The sequence below is a fragment of the Petromyzon marinus genome, unplaced genomic scaffold, assembly GCF_048934315.1.
Source record: "Petromyzon marinus isolate PM22_M1 ecotype Great Lakes invasive population unplaced genomic scaffold, UKy_Petmar_22M1.pri1.0 PM_G_Scaffold_11, whole genome shotgun sequence".
NCBI lineage: Eukaryota > Metazoa > Chordata > Hyperoartia > Petromyzontiformes > Petromyzontidae > Petromyzon > Petromyzon marinus.
The window spans coordinates 1,741,386-1,768,756 of NW_027422662.1; the positions used below are offsets into that span (position 1 = coordinate 1,741,386).

At 53.3% G+C, this 27,371-nt stretch overlaps 1 pseudogene; it reads left to right on the forward strand.

The window, feature by feature from the left end:
- Positions 1 to 19,016: 19,016 nt before the first annotated feature.
- The window catches only part of LOC142908924 (volume-regulated anion channel subunit LRRC8E-like), a 121,824-nt pseudogene continuing 113,469 nt past the window's right edge, over positions 19,017 to 27,371 (forward strand).

Sequence of the window (27,371 nt, forward strand, 5' to 3'; positions counted from 1 at the left end):
CCAGGTAGACTCTTTCTGGTTGTAGGGGCAAGTGCTTTGAGCAATAGCACCTATGAAGGCTACCGGCACTGTGGCTACACACACAGAGGGAGTGGGTGGCCAGCACCACCACGCCCGACCGCCTGTCTCTCTCCCAGTTCTAGCGATGTTTACAACACCACCACCACCATCACTCCCCACACACACACACAGTGCGCTAACCACTGCACCATCACTCCCCACTCACACACACAGTGCGCTAACCACTGCACCACCACTCCCCACTCAGACACACAATGCCCTAACCACTGCTCCACCACTCCCCTCTCACACAGAGTGCGCTAACCACTGCACCACCACTCCCCACTCACACACAGTGCGCTAACCACTGCACCACCACTCCCCACTCACACACAGTGCGCTAACCACTGCACCACCACTCCCCACACACACTCAACATGCGCTAACCACTGCACCACCACTCTCCACACACAAATTATTTCGCGACTCAATGCTGCCCTCTTGTGGTAAAAATTAGAATCTCACTCACCAACTCACCCCCTCACTCAACCACCCACCCACTCATCCAGACAAAGCTACCCCAGGTAGCCGCTAGCTGGCTGTGGGGGCAAGTGCTGTTCCACAAACACAGACAAAGCTACCCCAGGTAGCCTCTAGCAGGGCTATAGGGGCAAGTGCTGTTACACAAACACAGACAAAGCTACCTTAGGTAGCCTCTCGCAGGGCTGTAGGGGCAATTGCTGCCACACAGATACAAAAAAGCTAACCCAGATAAATTCTAGCAGGCTGTAGGGGCAAGTGCTGTCAAAACATACATAGACAAACCTACCCCAGGTAGCCTCTAGCTGGTTGTCGGGGCAAATGTTGTCACAGAGACACAGACAAAGCTACCCCAGGTAGACTCTTTCTGGTTGTAGGGGCAAGTGCTGTCCCACAGACAAAGTTACGCCCAGGTAGCCTTTAGCAGGACTGTAGGGGCAAGTGCTGTGAGCAATAGCGCCTATGAAGGCTACCGGCACTGTGGCTACACACACAGAGGGAGTGGGTGGCCAGCACCACCACGCCCGACCGCTTTTGTCTCTCTCCCAGTTCTAGCGATGTTTACAACACCACCACCATCACTCCCCACACACACACACACAGTGCGCTAACCACTGCACCAGCACTCCCCACTCAGACACAGTGCGCTAACCACTGCACCACCACTCCCCACTCACACACAGTGCGCTAACCACTGCACCACCACTCCCCACACACACTCAACGTGCGCTAACCACTGGACCACCACTCCCCCCAAACAAATTTTTTCGCGACTCAATGCTGCCCCCTTGTGGTAAAAAACTAGAATCTCACTCACCAACTCACCCCCTCACTCAACCACCCATTCATCCAGACAAAGCTACCCCACGTAGCCTGTAGCTGGTTGTAGGGGCAAGTGCTGTTCCACAGACACTGACAAAGCTACCCCAGGTAGCCTTTGGCAGGGCTGTAGGGGCAAGTGCTGTTACATAGACACAGACAAAGGTACCCCAGGTAGCCTCTAGCGGGGCTGTAGGGGCAAGTGCTCTCACACAGATACAAACAAAGCTAACCCAGATAAATTCTAGCAGGGCTGTCGGGGCAAGTGCTGTCAAAACATACATAGACAAAGCTACCCCAGGTAGCCTCTAGCGGGGCTGTAGGGGCAAGTGCTCTCATACACAGACACAGACAATGCTACCCCAGGTACCCTCTAGCAATGCTGTAGGGGCAAGTGCTGTTACACAAACACAGACAAAGCTACCCCAGGTAGCCTCTAGCATGGCTATAGGGGCAAGTGCTGTTACACAAACACAGACAAAGCTACCTTAGGTAGCCTCTCGCAGGGCTGTAGGGGCAAGTGCTGTCACACAGATATAAACAAAGCTAACCCAGATACATTCTAGCAGGGCTGTAGGGGCAAGTGCTGTCAAAACATACATAGACAAAGCTACCCCAGGTAGCCTCTAGCTGGTTGTCGGGGCAAATGTTGTCACAGAGACACGGACAAAGCTACCCCAGGTACTCTTTCTGGTTGTAGGGGCAAGTGCTTTGAGCAATAGCACCTATGAAGGCTACCGGCACTGTGGTTACACACACAGAGGGAGTGGGTGGCCAGCACCACCACGCCCGACCGCCTTTGTCTCTCTCCCAGTTCTAGCGATGTTTACAACACCACCACCACCATCACTCCCCACACACACACACAGTGCGCTAACCACTGCACCATCACTCCCCACTCACACACACAGTGCGCTAACCACTGCACCACCACTCCCCACTCAGACACACAATGCCCTAACCACTGCTCCACCACTCCCCACTCACACAGAGTGCGCTAACCACTGCACCACCACTCCCCACTCACACACAGTTCGCTAGCCACTGCACCACCACTCCCCACTCACACACAGTGCGCTAACCACTGCACCACCACTCCCCACACACACTCAACATGCGCTAACCACTGCACCACCACTCCCCACACACAAATTATTTCGCGACTCAATGCTGCCCTCTTGTGGTAAAAATTAGAATCTCACTCACCAACTCACCCCCTCACTCAACCACCCACCCACTCATCCAGACAAAGCTACCCCAGGTAGCCGCTAGCTGGCTGTGGGGGCAAGTGCTGTTCCACAAACACTGACAAAGCTACCCCAGGTAGCCTTTGGCAGGGCTGTAGGGGCAAGTGCTGTTACATAGACACAGACAAAGCTACCCCAGGTAGCCTCTAGCGCGGCTGTAGAGGCTAGTGCTTTAACACACAGAGAAAGCTACCCCAGGTAGCCTCTAGCAGGGCTGTAGGGGCAAGTGCTATTACACAAACACATACAAAGCTACCTTAGGTAGCCTCTCGCAGGGCTGTGGGGCAAGTGCTCTCACACAGTTACAAACAAAGCTAACCCAGATAAATTCTAGCAGGGCTGTCGGGGCAAGTGCTGTAAAAACATACATAGACAAAGCTACCCCAGGTAGCCTCTAGCGGGGCTGTAGGGGCAAGTGCTCTCATACACAGACACAGACAAAGCTACCCCAGGTACCTTCTAGCAATGCTGTAGGGGCAAGTGCTGTTACACAAACACAGACAAAGCTACCCCAGGTAGCCTCTAGCAGGGCTATAGGGGCAAGTGCTGTTACACAAACACAGACAAAGCTACCTTAGGTAGCCTCTCGCAGGGCTGTAGGGGCAATTGCTGCCACACAGATACAAAAAAGCTAACCCAGATAAATTCTAGCAGTGCTGTAGGGGCAAGTGCTGTCAAAACATACATAGACAAAGCTACCCCAGGTAGCCTCTAGCTGGTTGTCGGGGCAAATGTTGTCACAGAGACACAGACAAAGCTACCCCAGGTAGAATCTTTCTGGTTCTAGGGGCAAGTGCTTTGAGCAATAGCACCTATGAAGGCTACCGTCACTGTGGCTACACACACAGAGGGAGTGGGTGGCCACCACCACCACGCCCGACCGCCTTTGTCTCTCTCCCAGTTCTAGCGATGTTTACAACACCACCACCATCACTCCCCACACACACACACAGTGCGATAACCACTGCACCACCACTCCCCACACACTCAACGTGCGCTAACCACTGCACCACCACTCCCCCCACACAAATTATTTCGCGACTCAATGCTGCCCTCTTGTGGTAAAAACTAGAATCTCACTCACCAACTCACCCCCTCACTCAACCACCCACCCACTCATCCAGACAAAGCTACCCCAGGTAGCCCCTAGCTGGCTGTGGGGGCAAGTGCTGTTCCACAGACACTGACAAAGGTACCCCAGGTAGCCTCTAGCGGGGCTGTAGGGGCAAGTGCTCTCACACAGATACAAACAAAGCTAACCCAGATAAATTCTAGCAGGGCTGTCGGGGCAAGTGCTGTCAAAACATACATAGACAAAGCTACCCCAGGTAGCCTCTAGCGGGGCTGTAGGGGCAAGTGCTCTCATACACAGACACAGACAATGCTACCCCAGGTACCCTCTAGCAATGCTGTAGGGGCAAGTGCTCTAACACAAACACAGACAAAGCTACCCCAGGTAGCCTCTAGCATGGCTATAGGGGCAAGTGCTGTTACACAAACACAGACAAACTACCTTAGGTAGCCTCTCGCAGGGCTGTAGGGGCAAGTGCTGTCACACAGACACAAACAAAGCTAACCCAGATACATTCTAGCAGGGCTGTAGGGGCAAGTGCTGTCAAAACATACATAGACAAAGCTACCCCAGGTAGCCTCTAGCTGGTTGTCGGGGCAAATGTTGTCACAGAGACACAGACAAAGCTACCCCAGGTAGACTCTTTCTGGTTGTAGGGGCAAGTGCTTTGAGCAATAGCACCTATGAAGGCTACCGGCACTGTGGCTACACACACAGAGGGAGTGGGTGGCCAGCACCACCACGCCCGACCGCCTGTCTCTCTCCCAGTTCTAGCGATGTTTACAACACCACCACCACCATCACTCCCCACACACACACACAGTGCGCTAACCACTGCACCATCACTCCCCACTCACACACACAGTGCGCTAACCACTGCACCACCACTCCCCACTCACACACAGTGCGCTAACCACTGCACCACCACTCCCCACTCACACACAGTGCGCTAACCACTGCACCACCACTCCCCACACACACTCAACATGCGCTAACCACTGCACCACCACTCTCCACACACAAATGATTTCGCGACTCAATGCTGCCCTCTTGTGGTAAAAATTAGAATCTCACTCACCAACTCACCCCCTCACTCAACCACCCACCCACTCATCCAGACAAAGCTACCCCAGGTAGCCGCTAGCTGGCTGTGGGGGCAAGTGCTGTTCCACAAACACAGACAAAGCTACCCCAGGTAGCCTCTAGCAGGGCTATAGGGGCAAGTGCTGTTACACAAACACAGACAAAGCTACCTTAGGTAGCCTCTCGCAGGGCTGTAGGGGCAATTGCTGCCACACAGATACAAAAAAGCTAACCCAGATAAATTCTAGCAGGCTGTAGGGGCAAGTGCTGTCAAAACATACATAGACAAACCTACCCCAGGTAGCCTCTAGCTGGTTGTCGGGGCAAATGTTGTCACAGAGACACAGACAAAGCTACCCCAGGTAGACTCTTTCTGGTTGTAGGGGCAAGTGCTGTCCCACAGACAAAGTTACGCCCAGGTAGCCTTTAGCAGGACTGTAGGGGCAAGTGCTGTGAGCAATAGCGCCTATGAAGGCTACCGGCACTGTGGCTACACACACAGAGGGAGTGGGTGGCCAGCACCACCACGCCCGACCGCCTTTGTCTCTCTCCCAGTTCTAGCGATGTTTACAACACCACCACCACCATCACTCCCCACACACACACACACACAGTGCACTAACCACTGAACCATCACTCCCCACTCACACACACAGTGCGCTAACCACTGCACCATCACTCCCCACTCAGACACACAATGCCCTAACCACTGCTCCACCACTCCCCACTCACACAGAGTGCGCTAACCACTGCACCACCACTCCCCACTCACACACAGTGCGCTAACCACTGCACCACCACTCCCCACTCACACACAGTGTGCTAACCACTGCACCACCACTCCCCACTCACACACAGAGCGCTAACCACTGCACCACCATTTCCCACACACACTCAACGTGCGCTAACCACTGCACCACCACTCCTCCCAAACAAATTATTTCGCGACTCAATGCTGCCCTCTTGTGATACAAAACTAGAATTTCACTCACCAACTCACCCACTCACCCACCCACCCATTCATCCAGACAAAGCTACCCCACGTAGCCTTTAGCTGGTTGTAGGGGCAAGTGCTGTTCCACAGACACTGACAAAGCTACCCCAGGTAGCCTTTGGCAGGGCTGTAGGGGCAAGTGCTGTTACATAGACACAGACAAAGGTACCCCAGGTAGCCTCTAGCGGGGATGTAGGGGCAAGTGCTCTCACACAGATACAAACAAAGCTAACCCAGATAAATTCTAGCAGGGCTGTCGGGGCAAGTGCTGTAAAAACATACATAGACAAAGCTACCCCAGGTAGCCTCTAGCGGTGCTGTAGGGGCAAGTGCTCTCACACACAGACACAGACAAATCTACCCCAGGTACCCTCTAGCAATGCTGTAGGGGCAAGTGCTGTTACACAAACACAGACAAAGCTACCCCAGGTAGCCTCTAGCAGGGCTATAGGGGCAAGTGCTGTTACACAATCACAGACAAAGCTACCTTAGGTAGCCTCTCGCAGGGCTGTAGGGGCAATTGCTGCCACACAGATACAAAAAAGCTAACCCAGATAAATTCTAGCAGTGCGGTAGGGGCAAGTGCTGTCAAAACATACATAGACAAAGCTACCCCAGGTTGCCTCTAGCTGGTTGTCGGGGCAAATGTTGTCACAGAGACACAGACAAAGCTACCCCAGGTAGAATCTTTCTGGTTGTACGTGCAAGTGCTTTGAGCAATAGCACCTATGAAGGCTACCGTCACTGTGGCTACACACACAGAGGGAGTGGGTGGCCACCACCACCACGCCCGACCGCCTTTGTCTCTCTCCCAGTTCTAGCGATGTTTACAACACCACCACCACCAGCCACACACACACTCAGTGCGCTAACCACTGCACCATCATTCCCCACTCACACACACAGTGCGCTAACCACTGCACCACCACTCCCCACTCACACACAGTGCGCTAACCACTGCACCACCACTCCCCACACACACACAGTGCGCTAACCACTGCACCACCACTCCCCACACACACTCAACGTGCGCTAACCACTGCACCACCACTCCTCCCACACAAATTATTTCGCGACTCAATGCTGCCCTCTTTTGGTAAAAAACTAGAATCTCACTCACCAACTCACCCACTCACCCACCCACCCATTCATCCAGACAAAGCTACCCCACGTAGCCTCTAGCTGGTTGTAGGGGCAAGTGCTGTTCCACAGACACTGACAAAGCTACCCCAGGTAGCCTTTGGCAGGGCTGTAGGGGCAAGTGCTGTTACATAGACACAGACAAAGGTACCCCAGGTAGCCTCTAGCGGGGATGTAGGGGCAAGTGCTCTCACACAGATACAAACAAAGCTAACCCAGATAAATTCTAGCAGGGCTGTCGGGGCAAGTGCTGTAAAAACATACATAGACAAAGCTACCCCAGGTAGCCTCTAGCGGGGCAAGTGCTCTCATACACAGACACAGACAAAGCTACCCCAGGTACCTTCTAGCAATGCTGTAGGGGCAAGTGCTGTTACACAAACACAGACAAAGCTACCCCAGGTAGCCTCTAGCAGGGCTATAGGGGCAAGTGCTGTTACACAAACACAGACAATGCTACCTTAGGTAGCCTCTCACAGGGCTGTAGGGGCAATTGCTGCCACACAGATACAAAAAAGCTAACCCAAATAAATTCTAGCAGTGCTGTAGGGGCAAGTGCTGTCAAAACATACATAGACAAAGCTACCCAGGTAGCCTCTAGCTGGTTGTCAGGGCAAATGTTGTCACAGAGACACAGACAAAGCTACCCCAGGTAGAATCTTTCTGGTTGTAGGGGCAAGTGCTTTGAGCAATAGCACCTATGAAGGCTACCGTCACTGTGGCTACACACACAGAGGGAGTGGGTGGCCACCACCACCACGCCCGACCGCCTTTGTCTCTCTCCCAGTTCTAGCGATGTTTACAACACCACCACCACCATCACTCCCCACACACACACACAGTGCGCTAACCACTGCACCATCATTCCACACTCACACACACAGTACGTTAACCACTGCACCACCACTCCCCACTCAGACACACAATGCCCTAACCACTGCTCCACCACTCCCCACTCACATACAGTGCGCTAACCACTGCACCACCACTCCCCCCACACAAATTATTTCGCGACTCAATGCTGTCCTCTTGTGGTAAAAACTAGAATCTCACTCACCAACTCACCCCCTCACTCAACCACCCACCCACTCATCCAGACAAAGCTACCCCAGGTAGCCTCTAGCTGGCTGTGGGGGCAAGTGCTGTTCCACAGACACTGACAAAGCTACCCCAGGTAGCCTTTGGCAGGGCTGTAGGGGCAAGTGCTTTTACATAGACACAGACAAAGCTACCCCAGGTAGCCTCTAGCGCGGCTGTAGAGGCTAGTGCTGTTACACTCAAGAAAGCTACCCCAGGTAGCCTCCAGCAGGGCTGTAGGGGCAAGTGCTGTTACACAAACACAGACAAAGCTACCCCAGGTAGCCTCTAGCAGGGCTGTAGGGGCAAGTGCTGTTACACAAACACAGACAAAGCTACCTTAGGTAGCCTCTCGCAGAGCTGTAGGGGCAAGTGCTCTCACACAGATACAAACAAAGCTAACCCAGATAAATTCTAGCAGGGCTGTCGGGGCAAGTGCTGTCGAAACATACATAGACAAAGCTACCCCAGGTAGCCTCTAGCGGGGCTGTAGGGGCAAGTGCTCTCATACACAGACAGACAAAGCTACCCCAGGTACCCTCTAGCAATGCAGTAGGGGCAAGTGCTGTTACACAAACAGACAAAGCTACCCCAGGTAGCCTCTAGCAGGGCTATAGGGGCAAGTGCTGTTACACAAACACAGACAAAGCTACCTTAGGTAGCCTCTCGCAGGGCTGTAGGGGCAAGTGCTGCCACACACATACAAAAAAGCTAACCCAGATAAATTCTAGCAGGCTGTAGGGGCAAGTGCTGTCAAAACATACATAGACAAACCTACCCCAGGTAGCCTCTAGCTGGTTGTCGGGGCAAATGTTGTCACAGAGACACAGACAAAGCTACCCCAGGTAGACTCTTTTTGGTTGTAGGGGCAAGTGCTGTCACACAGACAAAATTACGCCCAGGTAGCCTTTAGCAGGACTGTAGGGGCAAGTGCTGTGAGCAATAGCGCCTATGAAGGCTACCGGCACTGTGGCTACACACACAGAGGGAGTGGGTGGCCAGCACCACCACGCCCGACCGCCTTTGTCTCTCTCCCAGTTCTAGCGATGTTTACAACACCACCACCACCACCACCACTCACCACTCACACACAGTGCGCTAACCACTGCACCACCACTCCCCACTCACACACAGTGCGCTAACCACTGCACCACCACTCCCCACACACACTCAACGTGCGCTAACCACTGCACCACCACTCCTCCCACACAAATTATTTCGCGACTCAATGCTGCCCTCTTGTGGTAAAAAACTAGAATCTCACTCACCAACTCACCCACTCACCCACCCACCCATTCATCCAGACAAAGCTACCCCACGTAGCCTCTAGCTGGTTGTAGGGGCAAGTGCTGTTCCACAGACACTGACAAAGCTACCCCAGGTAGCCTTTGGCAGGGCTGTAGGGGCAAGTGCTGTTACATAGACACAGACAAAGGTACCCCAGGTAGCCTCTAGCGGGGCTGTAGGGGCAAGTTCTGTTACACAAACACAGACAAAGCTACCCCAGGTAGCCTCTAGCAGGGCTATAGGGGCAAGGGCTGTTACACAAACACAGACAAAGCTACCTTAGGTAGCCTCTCGCAGGGCTGTAGGGGCAATTGCTGCCACACAGATACAAAAAAGCTAACCCAGATAAATTCTAGCAGTGCTGTAGGGGCAAGTGCTGTCAAAACATACATAGACAAAGCTACCCCAGGTTGCCTCTAGCTGGTTGTCGGGGCAAATGTTGTCACAGAGACACAGACAAAGCTACCCCAGGTAGAATCTTTCTGGTTGTAGGGGCAAGTGCTTTGAGCAATAGCACCTATGAAGGCTACCGTCACTGTGGCTACACACACAGAGGGAGTGGGTGGCCACCACCACCACGCCCGACCGCCTTTGTCTCTCTCCCAGTTCTAGCGATGTTTACAACACCACCACCATCACTCCCCACACACACACACAGTGCGATAACCACTGCACCACCACTCCCCACACACTCAACGTGCGCTAACCACTGCACCACCACTCCCCCGACACACAAATTATTTCGCGACTCAATGCTGCCCTCTTGTGGTAAAAATTAGAATCTCACTCACCAACTCACCCCCTCACTCAACCACCCACCCACTCATCCAGACAAAGCTACCCCAGGTAGCCGCTAGCTGGCTGTGGGGGCAAGTGCTGTTCCACAAACACAGACAAAGCTACCCCAGGTAGCCTCTAGCAGGGCTATAGGGGCAAGTGCTGTTACACAAACACAGACAAAGCTACCTTAGGTAGCCTCTCGCAGGGCTGTAGGGGCAATTGCTGCCACACAGATACAAAAAAGCTAACCCAGATAAATTCTAGCAGGCTGTAGGGGCAAGTGCTGTCAAAACATACATAGACAAACCTACCCCAGGTAGCCTCTAGCTGGTTGTCGGGGCAAATGTTGTCACAGAGACACAGACAAAGCTACCCCAGGTAGACTCTTTCTGGTTGTAGGGGCAAGTGCTGTCCCACAGACAAAGTTACGCCCAGGTAGCCTTTAGCAGGACTGTAGGGGCAAGTGCTGTGAGCAATAGCGCCTATGAAGGCTACCGGCACTGTGGCTACACACACAGAGGGAGTGGGTGGCCAGCACCACCACGCCCGACCGCCTTTGTCTCTCTCCCAGTTCTAGCGATGTTTACAACACCACCACCACCATCACTCCCCCCACTCAGACACACAATGCCCTAACCACTGCTCCACCACTCCCCACTCACACAGAGTGCGCTAACCACTGCACCACCACTCCCCACTCACACACAGTGCGCTAACCACTGCACCACCACTCCCCACTCACACACAGTGTGCTAACCACTGCACCACCACTCCCCACTCACACACAGAGCGCTAACCACTGCACCACCACTCCCCACACACACTCAACGTGCGCTAACCACTGCACCACCACTCCTCCCAAACAAATTATTTCGCGACTCAATGCTGCCCTCTTGTGATACAAAACTAGAATTTCACTCACCAACTCACCCACTCACCCACCCACCCATTCATCCAGACAAAGCTACCCCACGTAGCCTCTAGCTGGTTGTAGGGGCAAGTGCTGTTCCACAGACACTGACAAAGCTACCCCAGGTAGCCTTTGGCAGGGCTGTAGGGGCAAGTGCTGTTACATAGACACAGACAAAGGTACCCCAGGTAGCCTCTAGCGGGGATGTAGGGGCAAGTGCTCTCACACAGATACAAACAAAGCTAACCCAGATAAATTCTAGCAGGGCTGTCGGGGCAAGTGCTGTAAAAACATACATAGACAAAGCTACCCCAGGTAGCCTCTAGCGGTGCTGTAGGGGCAAGTGCTCTCACACACAGACACAGACAAATCTACCCCAGGTACCCTCTAGCAATGCTGTAGGGGCAAGTGCTGTTACACAAACACAGACAAAGCTACCCCAGGTAGCCTCTAGCAGGGCTATAGGGGCAAGTGCTGTTACACAATCACAGACAAAGCTACCTTAGGTAGCCTCTCGCAGGGCTGTAGGGGCAATTGCTGCCACACAGATACAAAAAAGCTAACCCAGATAAATTCTAGCAGTGCTGTAGGGGCAAGTGCTGTCAAAACATACATAGACAAAGCTACCCCAGGTTGCCTCTAGCTGGTTGTCGGGGCAAATGTTGTCACAGAGACACAGACAAAGCTACCCCAGGTAGAATCTTTCTGGTTGTAGGGGCAAGTGCTTTGAGCAATAGCACCTATGAAGGCTACCGTCACTGTGGCTACACACACAGAGGGAGTGGGTGGCCACCACCACCACGCCCGACCGCCTTTGTCTCTCTCCCAGTTCTAGCGATGTTTACAACACCACCACCACCAGCCACACACACACACTCAGTGCGCTAACCACTGCACCATCATTCCCCACTCACACACACAGTGCGCTAACCACTGCACCACCACTCCCCACTCACACACAGTGCGCTAACCACTGCACCACCACTCCCCACACACACACAGTGCGCTAACCACTGCACCACCACTCCCCACTCACACACAGTGCGCTAACCACTGCACCACCACTCCCCACTCACACACAGTGCGGTAACCACTGCACCACCACTCCCCACACACACTCAACGTGCGCTAACCACTGCACCACCACTCCTCCCACACAAATTATTTCGCGACTCAATGCTGCCCTCTTTTGGTAAAAAACTAGAATCTCACTCACCAACTCACCCACTCACCCACCCACCCATTCATCCAGACAAAGCTACCCCACGTAGCCTCTAGCTGGTTGTAGGGGCAAGTGCTGTTCCACAGACACTGACAAAGCTACCCCAGGTAGCCTTTGGCAGGGCTGTAGGGGCAAGTGCTGTTACATAGACACAGACAAAGGTACCCCAGGTAGCCTCTAGCGGGGATGTAGGGGCAAGTGCTCTCACACAGATACAAACAAAGCTAACCTAGATAAATTCTAGCAGGGCTGTCGGGGCAAGTGCTGTAAAAACATACATAGACAAAGCTACCCCAGGTAGCCTCTAGCGGGGCAAGTGCTCTCATACACAGACACAGACAAAGCTACCCCAGGTACCTTCTAGCAATGCTGTAGGGGCAAGTGCTGTTACACAAACACAGACAAAGCTACCCCAGGTAGCCTCTAGCAGGGCTATAGGGGCAAGTGCTGTTACACAAACACAGACAATGCTACCTTAGGTAGCCTCTCACAGGGCTGTAGGGGCAATTGCTGCCACACAGATACAAAAAAGCTAACCCAAATAAATTCTAGCAGTGCTGTAGGGGCAAGTGCTGTCAAAACATACATAGACAAAGCTACCCAGGTAGCCTCTAGCTGGTTGTCAGGGCAAATGTTGTCACAGAGACACAGACAAAGCTACCCCAGGTAGAATCTTTCTGGTTGTAGGGGCAAGTGCTTTGAGCAATAGCACCTATGAAGGCTACCGTCACTGTGGCTACACACACAGAGGGAGTGGGTGGCCAGCACCACCACGCCCGACCGCCTTTGTCTCTCTCCCAGTTCTAGCGATGTTTACAACACCACCACCACCATCACTCCCCACACACACACACATTGCGCTAACAACTGCACCACCACTCCCCACTCACACACAGTGCGCTAACCACTGCACCACCACTCACACACAGTGCGCTAACCAATGCACCACCACTCCCCACACACACTCAACGTGCGCTAACCACTGCACCACCACTCCCCCCACACAAATTATTTCGCGACTCAATGCTGCCCTCTTGTGGTAAAAACTAGAATCTCACTCACCAACTCACCCCCTCACTCAAACACCCACCCACTCATCCAGACAAAGCTACCCCAGGTAGCCTCTAGCTGGCTGTGGGGGCAAGTGCTGTTCCACAGACACTGACAAAGCTACCCCAGGTAGCCTTTGGCAGGGCTGTAGGGGGAAGTGCTTTTACATAGACACAGACAAAGCTACCCCAGGTAGCCTCTAGCAGGGCTGTAGGGGCAAGTGCTGTTACACAAACACAGACAAAGCTACCCCAGGTAGCCTCTCGCAGGGCTGTAGGGGCAAGTGCTCTCACACAGATACAAACAAAGCTAACCCAGATAAATTCTAGCAGGGCTGTCGGGGCAAGTGCTGTCAAAACATACATAGACAAAGCTACCCCAGGTAGCCTCTAGCGGGGCTGTAGGGGCAAGTGCTCTCATACACAGACACAGACAAAGCTACCCCAGGTAGCCTCTTTATATAATACATAGTAATATATGTAGTGTGTGTGTACTGTGTATGTAGTGTGTGTGTACTGTGTGTGTAGTGTGTGAGTACTGTGTGTAGTGTGTAAGTACTGTGTGTGTAGCGTGCGTGTACTGTGTGTGTAGTGTGTGTGTACTGTGTGTGTGAGTACTGTGTGTGTAGTGTGTGAGCACTGTGTGTGTAGTGTGTGAGTACTCTGCGTGTAATGTCTGAATACTGTGTGTGTAGTGTGTGTGTACTGTGTGTGTAGTGTGTGAGTACTGTGTGTAGTGTGTGAGTACTGTGTGTGTAGTGTGTGAATACTGTGTGAGTACTGTGTGTGTAGTGTGTGTGTACTGTGTGTGTAGTGTGTGTGTACTGTGTGTGTAGTGTGTGAATACTGTGTGTAATGTGTGTAAGTACGGTGTGTGTAGTGTGTGAATACTGGGTGTGTAGTGTGTGAATACTGTGTGTAGTGTGTGAATACTGTGTGTGTAGTGTGTGTACCGTGTGTAGTGTGCGAGTACTGTGTGTGTATTGTGTGAATACTGTGTGTATTGTCTGAATACTGTGTGTGTAGTGTGTGTGTAGTGTGTGTGTAGTGTGTGAGTACTGTGTGTAGTGTGTGAATAGTGTGTGAGTACTGTGTGTGTAGTGTGTGTGTAGTGTGTGTACTGTGTGTGTAGTGTGTGAATACTGTGTGTAATGTGTTTGAGTACGGTGTGTGTAGTGTGTGAATACTGTGTGTGTAGTGTGTGAGTACTGTGTGTGTAGGGTGTAAGTACTGTGTGTGTAGTGTGTGTGTAGTGTGTGAGTACTGTGTGTGTAGTGTGTGTGTAGTGTGTGAGTACTGTGTGTAGTGTGTGAGTACTGTGTGTGTAGCGTGTGAGTACTGTGTGTAGTGTGAGTACTGTGTGTGTAGTGTGTGTGTACTGTGTGTGTAGTGTGTGTGTACTGTGTGTGTAGTGTGTGAATACTGTGTGTAATGTGTGTAAGTACGGTGTGTGTAGTGTGTGAATACTGGGTGTGTAGTGTGTGAATACTGTGTGTAGTGTGTGAATACTGTGTGTAGTGTGTGAGTACTGTGTGTGTAGTGTGTGAGTACTGTGTGTGTAGTGTGTGAGTACTGTGTGTGTAGTGTGTGAGTACTGTGTGTGTAGTGTGTGAATACTGGGGGAAGCATACCAAAACAGACAAGGTTTAGCAAAATTTGGAAACCATATAAAGCAACGCAGACGGTCGGTCAAAACACAATCAACGCATAGTCTGATTGATGACGCTATTTCAAAGATTGCTAAACTGCAAGTTAAGTATGAACTTCAAAACACAGACCGCACACACACACAGACATTCAAGCAGAGCGGACCAGCACAGAGACAGCACACAGTGGGAGTCGCGTTCAAATTTAGCTCTTCTGTACCTGATGATGGCCGCTTGTGTTGCGGCCGAAACGTCCTACGCTATCACGTCATTTCATTAATTTATTTCTTATTCGTACGTGACTTTACCGAAAAAAACACGCAAAGAGTAATTCCTGCAAGTCACGAATGCTTCGAACCGAGTCTCAAGTACTGTTACAGGATACAAACGTGGCGAGTTTGGCTGTTTGCGTGAATACCGTCTGTTGTAAAACAGCGCGTGTGTAACAACACAACCTTGTGGCAACAACAACAACAACAACCCGCGTGTGGAACAACACAACCTTGCGGCAACAACAACCCGCGTGTGGAACAACACAACTTTGTGGCAACAACAACAACCCGCGTGTGGAACAACACAACCTTGCGGCAACAACAACCCGCGTGTGTAACAACACAACCTTGTGGCAACAACAACAACCCGCGTGTGGAACAACACAACCTTGCGGCAACAACCCGCGTGTGTAACAACACAACCTTGTGGCAACAACAACAACCCGCGTGTGGAACAACACAACCTTGTGGCAACAACAACAACCCGCGTGTGGAACAACACAACCTTGTGGCAACAACAACAACAACAACCCGCGTGTGGATGTCGCGCGCGTTATCCAGCACCGCATGTTCACACAGCGTGAGAGAGTGTGTTGCTTGTGAATCTCACCGTGTGTGTGCCGTGTGTGTGTGTGTACGTGTGTGTGTGTGTGCTGCAAGTGGCGGGAAGTCGTGGGCCGTGTTCAAGTCGGCGACGCGGGCACGAACTTTCACTTGGCTGCTCGCGTTCCCAAGGAAGAAGTTGTAACGCCGCTTGCTGTAGTTGTAACCCTGAGGTTGTAGTAGTAACAACGCCGCTTGCTGTAGTTGTAACCCTGAGGTTGTAGTAGTAACAACGCCGCTTGCTGTAGTTGTAACCCTGAGGTTGTAGTAGTAACAACGCCGCTTGCTGTAGTTGTAACCCTGAGGTTGTAGTAGTAACAACACCGCTGCTGTAGTAGTAACCCTGAGGTTGTAGTAGTAACAACACTGCTGCTGTAGTTATAACCCTGAGGTTGTAGTAGTAACAACACCGCTGCTGTAGTAGTAACCCTGAGGTTGTAGTAGTAACAACACTGCTGCTGTAGTTGTAACCCTGAGGTTGTAGTAGTAACAACACTGCTGCTGTAGTTATAACCCTGAGGTTGTAGTAGTAACAACACCGCTGCTGTAGTTGTAACCCTGAGGTTGTAGTAGTAACAACGCCGCTTGCTGTAGTTGTAACCCTGAGGTTGTAGTAGTAACAACGCCGCTTGCTGTAGTTGTAACCCTGAGGTTGTAGTAGTAACAACACCGCTGTAGTTATAACCCTGAGGTTGTAGTAGTAACAACGCCGCTTGCTGTAGTTATAACCCTGAGGTTGTAGTAGTAACAACGCCGCTTGCTGTAGTTGTAACCCTGAGGTTGTAGTAGTAACAACACCGCTGTAGTTATAACCCTGAGGTTGTAGTAGTAACAACACCGCTGCTGTAGTTATAACCCTGAGGTTGTAGTAGTAACAACGCCGCTTGCTGTAGTTGTAACCCTGAGGTTGTAGTAGTAACAACGCCGCTTGCTGTAGTTGTAACCCTGAGGTTGTAGTAGTAACAACGCCGCTTGCTGTAGTTGTAACCCTGAGGTTGTAGTAGTAACAACGCCGCTTGCTGTAGTTGTAACCCTGAGGTTGTAGTAGTAACAACGCCGCTTGCTGTAGTTGTAACCCTGAGGTTGTAGTAGTAACAACGCCGCTGTAGTTGTAACCCTGAGGTTGTAGTAGTAACAACGCCGCTTGCTGTAGTTGTAACCCTGAGGTTGTAGTAGTAACAACACCGCTTGCTGTAGCTGTAACCCTGAGGTTGTAGTAGTAACAACACCGCTGTAGTTATAACCCTGAGGTTGTAGTAGCAACAACACCGCTGCTGTAGTAGTAACCATGAGGTTGTAGTAGTAACAACGCCGCTTGCTGTAGTTGTAACCCTGAGGTTGTTGTAGTAACAACGCCGCTTGCTGTAGTTGTAACCCTGAGGTTGTAGTAGTAACAACACCGCTTGCTGTAGCTGTAACCCTGAGGTTGTAGTAGTAACAACACCGCTGTAGTTATAACCCTGAGGTTGTAGTAGCAACAACACCGCTGCTGTAGTAGTAACCATGAGGTTGTAGTAGTAACAACGCCGCTTGCTGTAGTTGTAACCCTGAGGTTGTAGTAGTAACAACACCGCTGTAGTTATAACCCTGAGGTTGTAGTAGTAACAACACCGCTGCTGTAGTAGTAACCCTGAGGTTGTAGTAGTAACAACACCGCTGTAGTTATAACCATGAGGTTGTAGTAGTAACAACACTGCTGCTGTAGTTATAACCCTGAGGTTGTAGTAGTAACAACACTGCTGCTGTAGTTATAACCCTGAGGTTGTAGTAACACCGCTGCTGCTGCTGCGATGTTGGCGGGGTAATGAACTCTGGCGATATCAAAAGTGTCGGGAAATCACGTGACGTTGCAAACGCCTCTTTAGTTCCATCTGTCTGTTACAAACACCCCCACCCCCACACCGGGATACAGAGGTCGCTGTTTTCACAACTGACACAGCCACCAAAGACAAAAGACCCCCCCACACCGGTGGTGTTGTTGTAGCCTGTGGCGGACTTCTGGGGCAAGTGCTGTTCAGCGAGCAGCGCCTCTTGAATGCCGGAACGGTACACGGAAAGGGGTGGGCGGCCAGCACCACGCCCGGCTGTCTTTGTCTCCCCGAGTAAACCGAATTTATTATCAAACGCATCACAACATTGTACCGCTAAAATAAAATGCAAAGACAATTTAACAAAAAAATGTTTTAAGTAGCGGCTTTGATTAGACGCCGCATAGGCTACTCAATTTGAGGCTGAGTCGACCTAGGGGAGGCCCAGGACCAGTTCGGATAATCGTCACTCGCGTTTGCTGACCGTGTGCGGGAATCGAACTCGGCGAGGCCGCTAACCGCTGCGCCACCGCTCCTCTCTGAAACAGAGGTCGCTGTTTTCACACAGCCTCGGGTCACTTAAGCATCATGGCACCGAGACAGAGGTTACAGCCTCGAGTTGCTTCTGTCTGTTACGAAGACAGAGGTTACTGAAACAGAGGTCGCTGTTTTCACACAGCCTCGGGTCACTTAAGAATCATGGCACCGAGACAGAGGTTACAGCCTCGAGTTGCTTCTGTCTATTACGAAGACAGAGGTTACTGAAACAGAGGTCGCTGTTTTCACACAGCCTCGGTTCACTTAAGCATCATGGCACCGAGACAGAGGTTACAGCCTCGAATTGCTTCTGTCTGTTACGAAGACAGGTCACTGTTTGGAAGAAAATAAGAATTAATGTTGATTTGAAGCTTTCGTGAATGCAGGAATCTATACTCTGGTTAAAATTCTGATTTATTTTATACTTACGTGACTTTACCGAAAGAACTAAAAAAATAAGAATTAAGTTTTACCCTGTCTAGCAATAAAAAAACCCTTTTTTTGCGAGGAATCAACTCTGCTGCATTAACCGCACGCACTTGTGATGAACACGCAAACACAACATGCTCTGATAATATATGCAAATCTAGAATTAATATATGGCGTGTCTCCCGCACACAACGCGTCATCCACCACCAGACACCCCCCGGCGCCTCTGCAGCCCCCGGCAACAGTCCCAGCCAATCACCGCCGTCGCTTCTCGTCTACCTTTGATTGGGCCCAACCGATGACGTCACCTCACAGCTTCTGCCTCCTCTCAGACACCCCCCGGCGCCTCTGCAGCCCCCGGCAACAGTCCCAGCCAATCACCGTTAGCGCCACGGGCAGCGATGTCACTGGGTAAACAGCGGGAGGGGGGCGGGGGCGGCGGCGCGGGTGGGGGGGATGACGAGCCTCCTCCCCCCCCCACCACCCCCCAACGGCCGGGGGCGTTCGATTGGATGCGCAGGATGACGTCAGATGATCCGGGTACTAACGGGTTTTTGTTGCCATATAAGGGAGTGGGAGCGGAGCAAAAAAATTCTGCGGAGTCATTCAGGAACGTCGGCACGAAGTTCAGGCGGCCTCAGCCGTCCTCAACATTCCGCGTGAGGTTCGCAGGGTGGAGTTCAGGGCGAGCCTTTCCCCCCCCCCCAAGCCCCATCGGGCAGCGTAAAGAAGAGGTGAGTGGATACCGGTAAAAGGCGAGGTCGGCTGTTCCGGTCGAGCTTAGGCGATAGACTGCGCTCGGCGACGAGGCCTATTCTCTCACCCTCTCCTAGCCTCTCCACTGCTAGCCTGTTCTCTCTCACGCTCCTAGCCTCTCTACTGCTAGCCTGTTCTCTCACTCTCCTTAGCCTCTCCACTGCTAGCCTGTTCTCTCACGCTCCTAGCCTCTCCACTGCTAGCCTGTTCTCTCTCACGCTCCTAGCCTCTCCACTGCTGCCCTGTTCTCTCTCTCCAAGCCTCTCCACTGCTAGCCTGTTCTCTCACCCTCTCCTAGCCTCTCCACTGCTAGCCTGTTCTCTCACCCTCTCCTAGCCTCTCCACTGCTAGCCTGTTCTCTCTCACTCTTCTAGCCTCTCCACTGCTAGCCTGTTCTCTCACGCTCCTTAGCCTCTCCACTGCTAGCCTGTTCTCTCTCTCACTCTCCTAGCCTCTCCACTGCTAGCCTGTTCTCTCTCACGCTCCTAGCCTCTCTACTGCTAGCCTGTTCTCTCACTCTCCTTAGCCTCTCCACTGCTAGCCTGTTCTCTCACGCTCCTAGCCTCTCCACTGCTAGCCTGTTCTCTCTCACGCTCCTAGCCTCTCCACTGCTGCCCTGTTCTCTCTCTCCAAGCCTCTCCACTGCTAGCCTGTTCTCTCACTCTCCTAGCCTCTCCACTGCTAGCCTGTTCTCTCACCCTCTCCTAGCCTCTCCACTGCTAGCCTGTTCTCTCTCACTCTCCTAGCCTCTCCACTGCTCGCCTGTTCTCTCTCTCTCTCTCCTAGCCTCTCCACTGCTAGCCTGTTCTCTCTCACGCTCCTAGCCTCTCCACTGCTAGCCTGTTCTCTCACCCTCCTAGCCTCTCCACTGCTAGCCTGTTCTCTCTCACGCTCCTAGCCTCTCTACTGCTAGCCTATTCTCTCACGCTCCTAGCCTCTCCACTGCTAGCCTGTTCTCTCACCCTCCTGGCCTCTCCACTGTTAGCCTGTTCTCTCTCTCCTAGCCTCTCTACTGCTAGCCTGTTCTCTCACGCTCCTAGCCACTCCACTGCTAGCCTGTTCTCTCACCCTCCTGCCTCTCCACTGCTTGCCTGTTGTCTCACTCTCCTAGCCTCTCCACTGCTAGCCTGTTCTCTCACACTCCTTAGCCTCTCCACTGCTAGCCTGTTCTCTCTCTCACTCTCCTAGCCTCTCCACTGCTAGCCTGTTCGCTCTCACACTCCTAGCCTCTCTACTGCTAGCCTGTTCTCTCACTCTCCTTAGCCTCTCCACTGCTAGCCTGTTCTCTCACGCTCCTAGCCTCTCCACTGCTAGCCTGTTCTCTCTCACGCTCCTAGCCTCTCCACTGCTGCCCTGTTTTCTCTCTCCAAGCCTCTCCACTGCTAGCCTGTTCTCTCACTCTCCTAGCCTCTCCACTGCTAGCCTGTTCTCTCACCCTCTCCTAGCCTCTCCACTGCTAGCCTGTTCTCTCACCCTCCTGGCCTCTCCACTGCTAGCCTGTGCTCTCACGCTCCTAGCCTCTCCACTGCTAGCCTGTTCTCTCTCCTAGCCTCTCCACTGCTAGCCTGTTCTCTCACGCTCCTAGCCTCTCCACTGCTAGCCTGTTCTCTCACCCTCCTAGCCTCTCCACTGCTAGCCTGTTCTCTCACGCTCCTAGCCTCTCCACTGCTAGCCTGTTCTCTCACGCTCCTAGCCTCTCCACTGCTAGCCTGTTCTCTCTCACGCTCCTAGCCTCTCCACTGCTGCCCTGTTCTCTCTCTCCAAGCCTCTCCACTGCTAGCCTGTTCTCTCACTCTCCTAGCCTCTCCACTGCTAGCCTGTTCTCTCACCCCCTCTCCTAGCCTCTCCACTGCTAGCCTGTTCTCTCACCCTCCTAGCCTCTCCACTGCCTGCCTGTTCTCTCTCACTCTCCTAGCCTCTCCACTGCTAGCCAGTTCTCTCACCCTCCTAGCCTCTCCACTGCTAGCCTGTTCTCTCTCACGCTCCTAGCCTCTCTACTGCTAGCCTGTTCTCTCACGCTCCTAGCCTCTCCACTGCTAGCCTGTTCTCTCACTCTCCTAGCCTCTCCACTGCTAGCCTGTTCTCTCACTCTCCTAGCCTCTCCACTGCTAGCCTGTTCTCTCTCTCCTAGCCTCTCCACTGCTAGCCTGTTCTCTCTCACTCTCCTAGCCTCTCCACTGCTAGCCTGTTCTCTCTCACTCTCCTAGCCTCTCCACTGCTAGCCTGTTCTCTCTCACGCTCCTAGCCTCTCTACTGCTAGCCTGTTCTCTCACTCTCATAGCCTCTCCACGGCTAGCCTGTTCTCTCTCACCCTCCTAGCCTCTCTACTGCTATCCTGTTCTCTCACGCTCCTAGCCTCTCCACTGCTAGCCTGTTCTCTCACGCTCCTTAGCCTCTCCACTGCTAGCCTGTTCTCTCACGCTCCTTAGCCTCTCCACTGCTAGCCTGTTCTCTCTCTCACTCTCCTAGCCTCTCCACTGCTAGCCTGTTCTCTCTCACGCTCCTAGCCTCTCTACTGCTAGCCTGTTCTCTCACTCTCCTTAGCCTCTCCACTGCTAGCCTGTTCTCTCACGCTCCTAGCCTCTCCACTGCTGCCCTGTTCTCTCTCTCCAAGCCTCTCCACTGCTAGCCTGTTCTCTCACCCTCCTGGCCTCTCCACTACTAGCCTGTTCTCTCACGCTCCTAGCCTCTCCACTGCTAGCCTGTTCTCTCTCTCCTAGCCTCTCCACTGCTAGCCTGTTCTCTCACGCTCCTCGCCTCTCCACTGCTAGCCTGTTCTCTCACCCTCCTAGCCTCTCCACTGCTAGCCTGTTCTCTCACTCTCCTAGCCTCTCCACTGCTAGCCTGTTCTCTCACCCTCCTAGCCTCTCCACTGCTAGCCTGTTCTCTCTCACTCTCCTAGCCTCTCCACTGCCTGCCTGTTCTCTCACTCTCCTAGCCTCTCCACTGCTAGCCTGTTCTCTCTCATGCTCCTAGCCTCTCCACTGCTAGCCTGTTCTCTCACCCTCCTAGCCTCTCCACTGCTAGCCTGTTCTCTCACCCTCCTAGCCTCTCCACTGCTAGCCTGTTCTCTCTCACTCTCCTAGCCTCTCCACTGCCTGCCTGTTCTCTCTCACTCTCCTAGCCTCTCCACTGCTAGCCTGTTCTCTCTCACGCTCCTAGCCTCTCCACTGCTAGCCTGTTCTCTCTCACGCTCCTAGCCTCTCTACTGCTAGCCTGTTCTCTCACGCTCCTAGCCTCTCCACTGCTAGCCTGTTCTCTCACTCTCCTAGCCTCTCCACTGCTAGCCTGTTCTCTCACTCTCCTAGCCTCTCCACTGCTAGTCTGTTCTCTCTCTCCTAGCCTCTCCACTGCTAGCCTGTTCTCTCTCACTCTCCTAGCCTCTCCACTGCTAGCCTGTTCTCTCTCATTCTCCTAGCCTCTCCACTGCTAGCCTGTTCTCTCTCTCACTCTCCTAGCCTCTCCACTGCTAGCCTGTTCTCTCTCACGGTCCTAGCCTCTCCACTGCTGCCCTGTTCTCTCTCTCCAAGCCTCTCCACTGCTAGCCTGTTCTCTCACTCTCCTAGCCTCTCCACTGCTAGCCTGTTCTCTCACCCTCTCCTAGCCTCTCCACTGCTAGCCTGTTCTCTCACCCTCTCCTAGCCTCTCCACTGCTAGCCTGTTCTCTCACCCTCTCCTAGCCTCTCCACTGCTAGCCTGTTCTCTCTCACTCTCCTAGCCTCTCCACTGCTCGCCTGTTCTCTCTCACGCTCCTAGCCTCTCCACTGCTAGCCTGTTCTCTCTCACTCTCCTAGCCTCTCCACTGCTAGCCTGTTCTCTCTCACGCTCCTAGCCTCTCCACTGCTAGCCTGTTCTCTCACCCTCTCCTAGCCTCTCCACTGCTAGCCTGTTCTCTCTCCCTCTCCTAGCCTCTCCACTGCTCGCCTGCTCTCTCTCTCTCCTAGCCTCTCCACTGCTAGCCTGTTCTCTCTCACGCTCCTAGCCTCTCCACTGCTAGCCTGTTCTCTCACCCTCCTGGCCTCTCCACTGCTAGCCTGTTCTCTCACGCTCCTAGCCTCTCCACTGCTAGCCTGTTCTCTCACCCTCCTAGCCTCTCCACTGCTAGCCTGTTCTCTCACTCTCCTAGCCTCTCCACTGCTAGCCTGTTCTCTCACCCTCCTAGCCTCTCCACTGCTAGCCTGTTCTCTCTCACCTTCCTAGCCTCCCCACTGCTAGCCTGTTCTCTCTCACGCTCCTAGCCTCTCTACTGCTAGCCTGTTCTCTCACGCTCCTAGCCTCTCCACTGCTGCCCTGTTCTCTCTCTCCAAGCCTCTCCACTGCTAGCCTGTTCTCTCACTCTCCTAGCCTCTCCACTGCTAGCCTGTTCTCTCACCCTCTCCTAGCCTCTCCACTGCTAGCCTGTTCTCTCACCCTCTCCTAGCCTCTCCACTGCTAGCCTGTTCTCTCTCCCTCTCCTAGCCTCTCCACTGCTCGCCTGCTCTCTCTCTCTCCTAGCCTCTCCACTGCTAGCCTGTTATCTCTCACTCTCCTAGCCTCTCCACTGCTAGCCTGTTCTCTCACCCTCCTGGCCTCTCCACTGCTAGCCTGTTCTCTCACGCTCCTAGCCTCTCCACTGCTAGCCTGTTCTCTCACCCTCCTAGCCTCTCCACTGCTAGCCTGTTCTCTCACTCTCCTAGCCTCTCCACTGCTAGCCTGTTCTCTCACCCTCCTAGCCTCTCCACTGCTAGCCTGTTCTCTCACCTTCCTAGCCTCTCCACTGCTAGCCTGTTCTCTCTCACGCTCCTAGCCTCTCTACTGCTAGCCTGTTCTCTCACGCTCCTAGCCTCTTCACTGCTAGCCTGTTCTCTCACTCTCCTAGCCTCTCCACTGCTAGCCTGTTCTCTCACTCTCCTAGCCTCTCCACTGCTAGCCTGTTCTCTCACTCTCCTAGCCTCTCCACTGCTAGCCTGTTCTCTCACTCTCCTAGCCTCTCCACTGCTAGCCTGTTCTCTCTCTCCTCGCCTCTCCACTGCTAGCCTGTTCTCTCACTCTCCTAGCCTCTCCACTGCTAGCCTGTTCTCTCACTCTCCTAGCCTCTCCACTGCTAGCCTGTTCTCTCTCACTCTCCTAGCCTCTCCACTGCCTGCCTGTTCTCTCTCACTCTCCTAGCCTCTCCACTGCTAGCCTGTTCTCTCTCACGCTCCTAGCCTCTCCACTGCTAGCCTGTTCTCTCACCCTCCTAGCCTCTCCACTGCTAGCCTGTTCTCTCTCACGCTCCTAGCCTCTCTACTGCTAGCCTGTTCCCGCACGCTCCTAGCCTCTCCACTGCTAGCCTGTTCTCTCTCACTCTCCTAGCCTCTCCACTGCTAGCCTGTTCTCTCACCCTCCTAGCCTCTCCACTGCTAACCTGTTCTCTCTCACTTTCCTAGCCTCTCCACTGCCTGCCTGTTCTCTCTCACTCTCCTAGCCTCTCCACTGCTAGCCTGTTCTCTCACGCTCCTAGCCTCTCCACTGCTAGCCTGTTCTCTCACCCTCCTAGCCTCTCCACTGCTAGCCTGTTCTCTCTCACGCTCCTAGCCTCTCTACTGCTAGCCTATTCTCTCACGCTCCTAGCCTCTCCACTGCTAGCCTGTGCTCTCACTCTCCTAGCCTCTCCACTGCTAGCCTGTTCTCTCTCTCCTAGCCTCTCCACTGCTAGCCTGTTCTCTCTCACTCTCCTAGCCTCTCCACTGCTAGCCTGTTCTCTCTCACTCTCCTAGCCTCTCCACTGCTAGCCTGTTCTCTCTCACGCTCCTAGCCTCTCTACTGCTAGCCTGTTCTCTCACGCTCCTAGCCTCTCCACTGCTAGCCTGTTCTCTCACGCTCCTTAGCCTCTCCACTGCTAGCCTGTTCTCTCTCTCACTCTCCTAGCCTCTCCACTGCTAGCCTGTTCTCTCTCACGCTCCTAGCCTCTCTACTGCTAGCCTGTTCTCTCACTCTCCTTAGTCTCTCCACTGCTAGCCTGTTCTCTCACGCTCCTAGCCTCTCCACTGCTAGCCTGTTCTCTCTCACGCTCCTAGCCTCTCCACTGCTGCCCTGTTCTCTCTCTCCAAGCCTCTCCACTGCTAGCCTGTTCTCTCACCCTCCTGGCCTCTCCACTGCTAGCCTGTTCTCTCACGCTCCTAGCCTCTCCACTGCTAGCCTGTTCTCTCTCTCCTAGCCTCTCCACTGCTAGCCTGTTCTCTCACTCTCCTAGCCTCTCCACTGCTAGCCTGTTCTCTCACCCTCCTAGCCTCTCCACTGCTAGCCTGTTCTCTCTCTCCTAGCCTCTCCACTGCTAGCCTGTTCTCTCTCACTCTCCTAGCCTCTCCACTGCTAGCCTGTTATCTCTCACTCTCCTAGCCTCTCCACTGCTAGCCTGTTCTCTCACGCTCCTAGCCTCTCTACTGCTAGCCTGTTCTCTCACTCTCATAGCCTCTCCACGGCTAGCCTGTTCTCTCTCACCCTCCTAGCCTCTCTACTGCTAGCCTGTTCTCTCACACTCCTAGCCTCTCCACTGCTAGCCTGTTCTCTCACGCTCCTAGCCTCTCCACTGCTAGCCTGTTCTCTCTCTCCTAGCCTCTCCACTGCTAGCCTGTTCTCTCACGCTCCTAGCCTCTCCACTGCTAGCCTGTTCTCTCACCCTCCTAGCCTCTCCACTGCTAGCCTGTTCTCTCTCACTCTCCTAGCCTCTCCACTGCCTGCCTGTTCTCTCTCACTCTCCTAGCCTCTCCACTGCTAGCCTGTTCTCTCTCACGCTCCTAGCCTCTCCACTGCTAGCCTGTTCTCTCACCCTCCTAGCCTCTCCACTGCTAGCCTGTTCTCTCTCACGCTCCTAGCCTCTCTACTGCTAGCCTGTTCCCTCACGCTCCTAGCCTCTCCACTGCTAGCCTGTTCTCTCTCACTCTCCTAGCCTCTCCACTGCTAGCCTGTTCTCTCACCCTCCTAGCCTCTCCACTGCTAGCCTGTTCTCTCTCACTTTCCTAGCCTCTCCACTGCCTGCCTGTTCTCTCTCACTCTCCTAGCCTCTCCACTGCTAGCCTGTTCTCTCACGCTCCTAGCCTCTCCACTGCTAGCCTGTTCTCTCACCCTCCTAGCCTCTCCACTGCTAGCCTGTGCTCTCACTCTCCTAGCCTCTCCACTGCTAGCCTGTTCTCTCTCTCCTAGCCTCTCCACTGCTAGCCTGTTCTCTCTCACTCTCCTAGCCTCTCCACTGCTAGCCTGTTCTCTCTCACTCTCCTAGCCTCTCCACTGCTAGCCTGTTCTCTCTCACGCTCATAGCCTCTCTACTGCTAGCCTGTTCTCTCACTCTCATAGCCTCTCCACGGCTCGCCTGTTCTCTCTCACCCTCCTAGCCTCTCTACTGCTAGCCTGTTCTCTCACGCTCCTAGCCTCTCCACTGCTAGCCTGTTCTCTCACGCTCCTTAGCCTCTCCACTGCTAGCCTGTTCTCTCTCTCACTCTCCTAGCCTCTCCACTGCTAGCCTGTTCTCTCTCACGCTCCTAGCCTCTCTACTGCTAGCCTGTTCTCTCACTTTCCTTAGTCTCTCCACTGCTAGCCTGTTCTCTCACGCTCCTAGCCTCTCCACTGCTAGCCTGTTCTCTCTCACGCTCCTAGCCTCTCCACTGCTAGCCTGTTCTCTCTCACGCTCCTAGCCTCTCTACTGCTAGCCTGTTCTCTCACTCTCATAGCCTCTCCACGGCTAGCCTGTTCTCTCTCACCCTCCTAGCCTCTCTACTGCTAGCCTGTTCTCTCACGCTCCTAGCCTCTCCACTGCTAGCCTGTCCTCTCACGCTCCTAGCCTCTCCACTGCTAGCCTGTTCTCTCACCCTCCTAGCCTCTCCACTGCTAGCCTGTTCTCTCTCACTCTCCTAGCCTCTCCACTGCTAGCCTGTTCTCTCACCCTCCTAGCCTCTCCACTGCTAGCCTGTTCTCTCTCACTCTCCTAGCCTCTCCACTGCCTGCCTGTTCTCTCTCACTCTCCTAGCCTCTCCACTGCTAGCCTGTTCTCTCTCACGCTCCTAGCCTCTCCACTGCTAGCCTGTTCTCTCACCCTCCTAGCTTCTCCACTGCTAGCCTCTTCTCTCTCACGCTCCTAGCCTC